This window comes from Phoenix dactylifera, chromosome 3 (genome assembly GCF_051530095.1).
Source record: "Phoenix dactylifera cultivar Ajwa chromosome 3, Ajwa_hap1_PhDact_Kaust_v1.1, whole genome shotgun sequence".
NCBI classification, from domain to species: Eukaryota; Viridiplantae; Streptophyta; class Magnoliopsida; order Arecales; family Arecaceae; genus Phoenix; species Phoenix dactylifera.
The window spans coordinates 43259415-43270792 of NC_143192.1; the positions used below are offsets into that span (position 1 = coordinate 43259415).

Genomic DNA, 11378 nt, shown 5'->3' on the forward strand with positions numbered 1-11378 from the left:
AAGTCATAACGCAGTCGAGACACCTCCTTTCTTTTAGCTCTTATCTACAACTACAAGACACACCAACCAAAAAGATATAGTTTAAGACATTTCTCATGGACTCTTCTCCTTCTCTTTGTAATACTAATGACTAACATCCTTGTTACAATACAAGTAAACAAAAACAAAAAAGGAAACAAGAAGAAATGCAAATACACAAAGATCAAGTTTGTTTGGAAGATTGATCAACTGTTATTGTAATCACCAAATTGGCTTTCTCATCTTCATCGTCCACTGCGCTAGCTTTTAGCTGGTGCAGATGTTTCTCATCAGGTTCGTTTAAATGGCCGTTGAGAATTCCGGCGTCGCGTGCTGCACCGGTCAGCCTCTGCGCCCGCTCGGCCTGCAGGTCCCAGTCGGTGCGGTGGATGACAGCAAGCATGAGCACGACACATGTGGCCTGGGCGGCGAGGAGGCCGAGCCACAGGCCTTTGAAGTCGAGCCCTCCCCAGAAGGCGAGGCCGACGGCTACCGGCATCCCGACGGCGTAGAAAGAGCTGAGGTTTATGTTGGCCGCGGCCCGCGGCCGTGCACTTCCTCGCAGGACTCCGCAGCCTGTGGTCTGCGGGCAGTTTCCCAGCTCGCACATTCCTAGTATCGGAAGCACCGCTGCGGTGATCACTGCGATGGATGGGTCGTCGGTGAACATCCGGGCCCATGCATGCCGGACGGAGACGGCAAAGCTGAGGGCAATAAGCCCGAGGAGGAAGCTGGAAGAGAGGCCGACACAGGCGGCGCGCCGCGCGCAGTCAGGCCGGTTGGCACCGAGCTCGTTGCCGACGCGAGTAGAGACGCCAAAACTAAGGGAGGAAGGGAAAATGTAGATAAGCGATGTGGTCTGTATCAAAATGCCCATGGAGGCGACGGTGGATTTGGGGTTGAGGAGGAGGCCGCAGAGGAGGATCATGATCTCATACCACCACCATTCCAGGCAGACAGAGACGCAGCTGGGAAGGGCGAGGTTTAGAAGAGAGGACCAGCCGCGGAAGCTCTCGGCGGAGGGAATTATTCCGCCGGTGCTTTTGTAAATCCCCGTGAGGTAGAGGTAGGCAAGGAGGAGGAGGAGGAGGTTGAGGTTCGTCCAGACGGAGGCAAGGGCGACGCCGGGGATGCCGAGGCGGAGGACGGAGACAAGGAAGTAGTTGATGGGGAGGTGGAGCAGGGCGGCGAGGGCAGCGGCATAGGTGAGGGGGAGGGTGATGGACTGGGAGCGGAGGTAGACGCGGAGTGGGTGGAGGAAAGACTGAAGGAAGAGGTCGGGAAGGGAGAAGAGAATGTAGGACTGGGCGGCGGCGGAGATGGCGGGATCCTGGCCGCAGAGGAGGAGGAGCGGCCTCATGTTGGTCCAGAGGAAAGCAAGGGGGATGGAAACCGACAGGAGGAGGAGAATGGTCTGCTGAAGGGCGAGACCGAGGAGGGGGAGCTTCTTGGCACCGAACGCCTGGCCGCAAATTGGCTCCATGCCCATTGCCAACCCGGAGAGGACAGAGTAGCCGGTTATGTTGGCAAAACCGATGGCGAGGGCACCCCCGGCGAGTGGGAGGCTACCGAGGCGCCCGAGGAAAAGCATGGAAATCATAGAGCGGGAGTAGATGAGGAGACTGGTCAGAGCCATGGGGACTGCCAAGCTTAATATAGACTTGGCCTCCACCAAGCCAAGAGCGAGCTCGGTAGGCGGCTTCGGCTTGAGTATCGGAACATCCTCTGATGGGCTCGCGGTCGTCTGCTGCTTCTGGACGAAGGGGACTGCGAGGAGACCGTGGGGTTCTTCATGGTGGTCGCATTGGCCCGGGGAGGGAGAGTCCGGGGTCACCGCCTTACACATCGCCAAGTGTTTGTTTGGTGGATTCTTTCTCTTCGCTTCCCACTCGGTTGGCCGCCGAGTTTTTCTTGGGTGCCACAGAGTTTTGAGGAATTTAGCAGTAGGTTGAGACTGGCTAAATAAATATTTATAGAGGGACAGGAAGTGTTCCTCCAAGAGATTGAGGTGGGTTGGTGACGAGTTCTTATTAGGCTGCGCACGTTCCCGCGACTTTGCTTGGAGGGTATCGTTTGTCGTCAAAGACCCTCTCGAGCAAGACGAGCAAAGCAGCTCGGCCTGCAGTGCCTTGAACCAAAACGGGGGGAGAGAGTGAACGGCTTCCGGTCTCTCCCTCTCCCGCTCTCTCTCCGTCCCTCCAAAACTATTTGTGTGCAAGGAAACGAGAGGGCTGAGCCGATTTGGGCGCAGCTCTCGGGTTTATATCGTGGGGAATCCGCATGAGTTGTTCTTGCGGGACTCCTTTGTAGGTGCCACGGCCAATCCCAAAGCGGCTACCTGAAAAAGGACAGACGTCAGTTATTTTGTAGATTTATTTTATTTTGATATGCGCCTGTTTGTATACGTATACGTAATAAAAAATTAGCTCAAATTAAACTTTCCAGCGATTCAATGATACTGTGTTTTAGAGCCCTTAATTTCAAGCAAAAAGGTATTTTAATATATGGTAACAAATTTGACTTTCTAACTGTGTTGGAAGAAATGTTGGATACCTTGGTCTCGGATTAGATCGATCTTTTTGACATTGGTATAAACCGAGGTTAGTAACTTTGGTGAAAGCTGAGTAACCAATCAGTCGAGAAGCCATCTGGCACGCGCCGACAAAAATTAACAGCCTTAGCCACCAGCACATTCGGCAACGTTGCAGTTAGTGCACGATTAGTGCCATATGCTGTCCACGTGGAATGATGCTCATGCTGTAAAGGTAGGATTGGCCATTAACTCATGTTGCATCGACTTAGGTATTGACAAAATAGACTGCTCTATATAAAAAAGGTGGTCTAAAGGACCTCATGATATGTTGTTCTCTCAAAAAGAGAACTTTACTAAAATTTCTTCCTTCGTCCATCTATCCTAACTTAGGCATCAAAAGATTTTCAGCCGGAAACTCTCCGGCGAGTTAACTTCTTACAGGCCATCTTCGGAGAAGGTCCACTCTTTCGCACCTTGGACTGCTCGTGCAGCTTAGTTTCTGTCGACATTAGGGTTTGCCGCGCTGTGCTGAGACCTCAGTTCGGAATTTTGCGGCAAGATATAGCAATAAACAATTTGACTACTAGGGGTATTGGTGCTGGCTAGCTGGATGGGCATATGCACTACTCCGGCATTAATTGACGCTATGTTGGGAAGCAATCTACTTTGGATCCTAGCACCATCACAACAATGTCAACCCAAGATTTGCGGCTAGAAGCGCCGAGGGCCAAATAAGTTCTCCTGTGGATCCATCAACGGACCCGTTCATGGAATTAACCACATAAACACCCATGAAGAGCACGCCTCTGCATTTGTTAAACAGTCTCCTCAATATTCTTCCCCTTGCCATGCTCGTCATACATTTCTTTCATCCAGTTTTTTAGACCGTCAGCATCGTGGAGCCATCTACCTAAGCATCTGCTTTTCTTTATCCACTCTCATCCTCCTGCTGATCATGTTATCTCTTAATAATTTAGTGATGCACATCTAATTGAAGTAGAAAGACGTGGGTAATTCACTTCATACTTAATTATCATGTTCATTAAAAGATATTTTAAAAATATCCATCGTAACCTGGCAAGATGCGAGAGTAACATGGACCTTGAAAAGAAAAGTGAAAAAAATCTGCAGGGTAGCACCTTGGACAGTGTTTTTTACCTCAGAGCCTCCAACCCTAAGTTTTCTCAAGGTCAACTTCGATGGATGCCTGCTTGATGGCGGCCGAAAGAGAGGTGATGGCTTCGTCATTAGGAATTCGGACTCCAAGGTAGTAGTTGATGGTGGCTACCAAATCTTCGACACCTCAGTTCTTGGAGTAGAGCTGAGGGTGGCATGGGCTGGCCTGAGCTATTCTCGGCATGTGCTGCATGCCAGCTCAATCATATTGGAGGGCGACTCAGCCATCATGATTGGCCAGATCTAGAATGACTCTAGTGGCGGTGGAGGGGGCCACCTCTTGCTTCGAAATATTGGGTCTATGATGAGTGTTGGTGTGGCCTTTCAGGCTACGTATGTGTTTAACAGGCAAATGAGGCCGCGGACTGGGCAGTTTCGTATGTGGCCGGTCACTCCAAGAGCACTCCATGGGTTAGGGAGGGGAAGTTGTCTTGAACTGTATGAATCATTCGTCTTAGCCAAAAAAAAAAAAAAAAAAATCTGCATGCCTACATTACCACAGTCAATTAAGTTCACTTAAAAATATCCAAGTAGAAATAAACTACTAACTTTAGTGACTACGATTCTTTGGGTAGCTATCTTTCTAAGCGAATCTTAGATGAAAGTAGCCAACTGTGACCAGCAACACATAAACACAACAATCTAGAAATTTGGTAAGATGCTTTAGAGAGAAAACTTAGAGCTTTGTGACATGCCCCCGGTCCAAAATCGCAAGCCAAGGGTTACGAAAACCACCGCATACTCATAAGAAACTTTTCTCACAAGCATGCAAGGCATCTCATTATAATATCAAAATCAAGCAGCATAAATAATTTAAATAATAATGTTCAAATTCTAATTAAATAGCAAAATTAAAATCTTACGAAACTAATAATATTCCACAATCTTGCATCAACTCTAAAACAAAATCTAATCTAAATAAAGATATCAAAATCTTGTCTCTAATCACTCTCCTATGATAAATCTCTAAGTCGACCTAATTTTTTGGATCTGTAAGAATAATAAGAAATCATAAAATAAGCTAAAAAACCCAATAAGTAATGAACACTATAGCTAGATAAATCAAACAATAAAATAATAATAATAATATACTAAAATTAAACATGTAAAATATATTGATTCAAAGCTAAATCGATACACTATCCAGTCACTTCAAATTTTGAATCTTGTTTTATAAATCAACTATCTTTCAAATCATCAAGTTTATCTTGACAATCATGAGCTATGACCACATTTATACGCTATAGCTGGGTCAGAATATGAGCTCATCAAAGTGCCAATGAATAACCTTCACTGGCAGGATATCAATATGCCAATATATAATCTCCATTAGCAGGGCATCGATATGCCAACGTATAACCCCTAGTGGCAGGGTGTCAATATGCCAGTAAATAACTTTTACTAGCAGGGTGTCGATACACTAGCGAATAACCCTCACTAATAAGGTGTCGATATACTAGTGAATAACTTCCACTAGCAGAGTATCGATACACAGTTTGGCTGCGAGTCCAAATCTGTTTCAAAGCAAAAATTTATTTTTTCATATTCAGTGTTTCAAATCGTAAGATACATAAATTCATACGACATCAAAATCAATTGAATATACTTCATATCGAAATCAATACATTCAATTAAGAATCATGCAATATTTTCGAAAGAGACACATATAATAATAAAATACTATGCATCAACTTCATAAATCAAGAATGATTCGTTTAAGAAAATATCTATAATTTGCCGATAGATATAGAAAACGAGTTACATTACTTACCTTACGAGCGAATCCAAACCTTCAGTCCAATTAGTTTCAAAAATCTTTTTAAGATCCTGATATTTAAAAATTATCAGAAGTTATCGTGATCATTTCAAAAATAGAAATTCTAATTTCGATACCTTTATAGGACTAACCATGTGGGAGTGCCTGACACCCCGGTTAGTCTAATCAAGGTAAAACTTATCTGATCATGTTCGAACTAGGGTACAGATGGTTCAATAGAGATCGGAGGTGATCCAATTTAATAGTATCTGGGAAGAGCCAAGATGAAGGCTGGCATGCTACCCGTCAAACATGGATTATAGCCCTTCACCAGGGTTGACCCGGAATTATGAAGAAAAGTATCTTACTAGGTTTATCATCCCTAGAGAGAGTGGAGAGAAAAAATTCAATATAGAGAGAAAAATAAAGAGAGAAAAAGAAAAGAGAAGAGAGAGAAACTCAATTCGGGTTCAATCTGGGTCTGGGTTTGGTTGTCAATGGCACAGTCAACCTAAATCAATCAACATGTCTGGCTATAAGTCAAGAGACAGAAACTTTGTAGAAAGAAATAAAAGAGAGAGAGAGAGAATGGGGGAAGAGAGAGAAAGGAAGCTTTTCTTTCTCTAACCAAGAAAGAGGAAGAAGAGGGGGATTGCAGGTGATGCCCGGGGTTAGGGACCCATGGCCAGCCCACAGGCGGTCGGCATCACCAAAACTAACAAAAATAGGGGTTTTAACCCCTTAAACTATGAAACCAGCGCATCCTGATGGTCGTAGCTCCGGCCATAGCTTCCAGCCTCTATGAGGGATCAAGAAAAGCTTCCAACGACAAGCGCCCATGATGAAAGCAGCCAGAATCGGGATCGGTTGATCAAAATAGAGGTAACATGGCATCGCCCTTTTGCGTCAAAAATTCGGCAAATGTCGGCTGAAAACAAGCTTCCAAAGGTCGCAAAAGAGGAAGAGAGGAGAAGGAGAAGAAGAGAAGCACATACCTCGATCCGACGAAGTGGTCCGATGGCTCCTTCTGGCAACAAATCGAGAAAGAAGAACCGAAAGAGGAGTTTGGGATCGGTGGCTCGATCTCAAGTGAACTCAAAGGAAGAGGAGGTGGCCTTTAAATAGCAATTCCAACCTTATCTAGACGGTCTTTGGATCACGATGAACTTTCGATCTCTAGCGTGATCGGAGAGAAAGAAGACTTGCAGCCAAAGTCTTCTTCTCTGCCTTCCGCACGTGCATCACAAGTGAAGCTTGGCCCAAAAATGGCTGGGCCAAGCACTCTAGGCCGGTCAAATAGATTGGACCCAAATACGGGGTATCACACACGCGCGCGCACACACACGCATGCACATGCGCACACACATACGCACGCTCACACACACGTACGCGCGCGCGCGCGCGCGCGCACACACACACACACATATATATATATATATATATATATATATATATATTAGGTAAAGAAATTTAAGATATGCTTAACTAGTGATGTCAATAGATAAAAAAATCGAAATTCAGTATTACCCCTCCAAAGCTGAAGCCGTAAGATTTTTGAAATAAAAAATTATAACCTCCACTGAAAAAGCTACAAACCAAAAACCGTTTAATCATTTTTATTCATTTCAAAATTTTCACATATAAATAACTGAATTAAAAAATATTATCCACAATTTTTATAATATAATTCATATCAACTCGTCTAATAAATATATACGACAATAATAACTAACACAACTATCTAGCTAACAAACTCAATAATTCAAAAATAATAATACAACCTTCCAACAAATACAATAATCTAAGTTAAAAATATGTCCAACTATATCAAAAAAAAGTATAATGATAAATTTTTCAATACAAGTGAATTTTAGTGAACAATTTAATCCTTCATTTTACCTTCACTAATCTATAAATATATTATGCCTAAAATAGAAAAAAAAACTGATAAAACAGGCTCAATTAATAATTCATCTGATGGATAGTATAAATTGAGTGGGATTGGAGGTTAGGATTATCTGATAACCATTCTTGTGGAGTAGTAATTTAGATTTACATTAAATATAAAGGATATTAAGAGTGTTAAATATCGGGTATATTCGGTTTTAGATTTGGTTTTAGATTAGGGAATCACTAAAATTGTAATCGAAACTGAAATCAAACAATTTTTAATTTTTAAACTGATCATCAAAATTTTCTCAATTTAATTTTAGTTATTTTTAAAAAAGATAAATAAAATATTCGGATATTTTTAAAGAGAGATTGGCATCTCTCTCTCTCTCTCTCTCTCTCTCTCTCTGTGTGTGTGTGTGTCTCTGCGGTCGTCATGGATGTTGGTCCCCTCGAGTTATGCATGAATCATGCAGTGAACTCAGAGCCCTCGAAATGGGAAGAGGCGAAGCTTTCCACCAAAAAGCCTTGGACGTGTCGAGCAGTGGATAAGGTTGAGCTGAGACGTGTCTGTCGTGGGGGATGGCAGGCTCCGAGTACCGTGCAATTTGTACTCACTACAGCAAGCTCACCAGTTCGAGGGGGAAGAGCTAAGAATGTTTCCTTCCACTCCTTCCATTCTTTATTATTATTATTTTTAAAAATAAGGGCGAGTTTTTTTTTTTTTTTTTTGCTTAAGAAAAGGGGTAGGGGGGAGGAAGGAACAAGCCCATCCCCGCATAGCAGCCCCCACTGGGCCCCCGCCCCGCCAGGAGAATGTTCGATGCGGGCAGAAATGGCCGTGTGTTGGGCACCCCGACCGGTTTTACTCATACCCTCCCCACCCGTGGGCCCGGCTCAGCTACTCCTCTGAGCTCTGGCTCGAGTCCCACGTGTGAGTACGTCACACCCGGCACCACCCCGGCTACTAGCGGTTCAAGAACGGTCCTACACCACAAGTCCAAGCAGTGGCCAAAGTAGTGAGCTCCGGTCCACAATTTAATCGTCGCCGCAGCGATTTGAACTTGGGACCTTATAGTTAGAATTGCTGCCCAGTACCACTAGGCTACCACCTTGGTTGCCATCCATTCCAATCAAACTTAGAACCTTTTTCCATACTAATGAGAGAAATGCCAATTGACATGAAAGTGTCGTCATTTAAACAACCATGTCCATGGTGCTCAAGAGAAGGTCCTGCCAATCAACATTGGGTAATTAGATAGATTTTGAGCCTCACACAGGAATCAGAGTGTAACTAGATAGGTTTTGAGAACTTGAGAAATAAAGGCTGGATTGTATTGCATTGTCTTTTCTAATAACTAATATATATAGAGAGAGAGTGTACAAGATCGAGTGGTTACAACTTGGAGGTGTGTCGTTCCCAAGAGTGAGGAATGTCCCGATCATGAGGTTACAACTGTAGAGGAGTCGAGAGTTATTACATTCCGATCCATTCTGATAATGTAGATACAATCATATAATTGGAGAAGAGTCAAGGGTTATCCTGTTCGATCCAGCAAACTAGGTCTTATCCAATTTAAATACTCGACGTGCAAAAGCCTGGTAGACCAGGATATTGAACGATCAAATGATGGTCAAGACCTATCGCATGGCAGCAATTGTTGGTTGACCAAGGCAAGTTAAGAGACTGAAAACTACAAGAGTCGGGTTAAAACCTGGACGGTGTTGAATTATAACCATATATATCAAAAAATAATATCGTTAGTAAAACTATAATTATCTATTATATATATTATTAATGTAGTCCTATAGTCTGGGACCATTGTCGCCGAAACCGTCCCGATCTGCCATGGGTACGGCTTGGGACGGTTGCTCTGACCATGGTACTAGACTATAGGACTACATTAATAATATATATTGTTGGAGGGGTTGAGGGGCGATGGAGGACATTGGGTTAGAGCGTGTCCAGGTACTGCGTCCCCTCGAGAGTATTGTCTTCTCTGGGATCGGGCTCGGGCCTCTTTGGCGCCTTTGCCGCCCTTACGAGTTTGTCCCACGTGATGTGGGCACTCTCAAAGGAAAGGAGTGCTGCCCCTCCTTATAAGGCACAGTCCTTTCCACTACTCTTCCAATGTCGGACAAAAGTCCGTCGCCCACTACTCTTCCAATGTGGGACTAAAGTCCGTCGCCCCTCAACTCCCCCAACATGCCCCCCAATGGGAAGGGCTGTGCCGAGGTTCGAGGGGCAACCTGCATGGGCCACCAGCTAGCATATCGGGTTAGAGCATGTTCGGGTACTGCGTCCCCTCGAGAGTATCCGCTCTGGAATCGGGTTCGAGCCTCTTCCGCGCCTTTGCTGCCCTCATGGCTGGGTTTGTCCCACGTGACATGGGCGCCCTCAAAGGAAAGGGGTGCTGCCCCTCCTTATAAAGCACAGTCCTTTCCACTACTCTTCCAATGTGGGACTAAAGTCCGTCACCCCTCAACCCCCCCCAACATACCCCCCCCCAATGGGAAGAGCTGTGCCGAGGTTCGGGAGGCGACATGCATGGGCCACCAGCTATCACATCGGGTTAGAGCGTGTCCAGGTACTGCATCCCTTCAAGAGTATTGTCCACTCTGGGATCGGGTTCGGGCCTCTTCGGCGCCTTTGCCGCCCTCACAGGTTTGTCCCACGTGATGTGGGCACCCTTGAAGGAAAGAGGTGCTGCCCCTCCTTATAAGGCACAGTCCTTTCCACAACTCTTCCAATGTGGGACTAAAGTTCGTCGCTCCTCAACCCCCCAACAATATATATTATTAATGTAGTCCTATAGTCTGGTATGATGGCCGGCGGAACCGTCCCGAGACGTACCGATGGCAGACCGAGACGGTTCCGGTAATGAAAACGAAACCAACGACGGAGAAGGAGAAGAAAAAAAAAAGACGAAGAGAGAGTGGGGGAGAAAGGGAGGGAGAAGAAGGAGGAGAGACGAAGGTGGAGGCCGGCCGACGGAGGACGAGAAGCCGCTGCGCGGAGGAGGCGGAGGCTGGGGAGCCACGGAAGAGGGGCTCCACCTCCTTAACAACAGCTCTTTGGCCTCCACCTCCTCCGCGCACCGGCTCTTTGGCCCTCCGCTGGCCTCTCTTGGCCTCTCCTTCTCTCTCTCTTTTTCTCTCTCCCAGTCTTGTTCTCCCCTACCTCTTCTACTATATCGGCATAGGCCTGGCACGGTGCAGGCCTGTATCGACCCATGCCATTGGACAGCCAGTCTGAGGTCCAGTACTGGCATAGCAGACACTGTCTAGCACACTGTTGGACTTTGAGATCTTTCATATGAAGCTTCTAATTGAAGCTTAGCGGTATAGAAAGTATTCACAACCTTCACCTCCCTAACAATATGGGAGCATTTGATATAGGGTGATGGCTCCAAAATCAAGGGTGATGTGACTGAAGGTGATGAGATCATCATATTTAGTTACATCATTGTGATCCTACATGGTAATGATCCCAAGTCACCTACATTCTTGAAATCACCATCCAATTTGTGACGAAAAACCTATTCTTAAGGTCTGGTATTCAAGATCAACCAAAGATGATGATCTTGGACAGAAAATTGGGGACAAAAACCTCTCAATCCAACTGGCAAAATTCGTTTATCAATATACAGTCAATATATTGTATTAATATTATATATTATATTCGTATTACATTATAGTATTTATAATATACTATAGTATAATTATATTATTAATAATTTATTGACAAATTATTGTTCAGTTATTTTTAAAATTATAACAAAAATATAATATTGTACTTTATATTTACATCATGAAATTATCTAATATATTTCTTACATTTAACTTATTTTCCTAATCAAAATAAACATTAGTATTAAAATGATAATATATTATAATCATAAATGAAAATGTTAATTCTATAATAACAATTAATATATTTTTATAGGATCAATAATTATAACATTAATAAATATTTTTTATAAAATTTGTTAATAATTTATTATA

General features: G+C 44.3%; 1 pseudogene across 1 annotated transcript; it reads right to left on the reverse strand.

Annotated features, from left to right (window-relative positions):
- Positions 1-80: 80 nt before the first annotated feature.
- Positions 81-2479, reverse strand: LOC103716878 (protein DETOXIFICATION 49 pseudogene; annotated as a pseudogene). Its single transcript, XR_015976420.2, has one exon. The product of XR_015976420.2 is annotated as a protein DETOXIFICATION 49 pseudogene (transcript).
- Positions 2480-11378: the final 8899 nt, after the last annotated feature.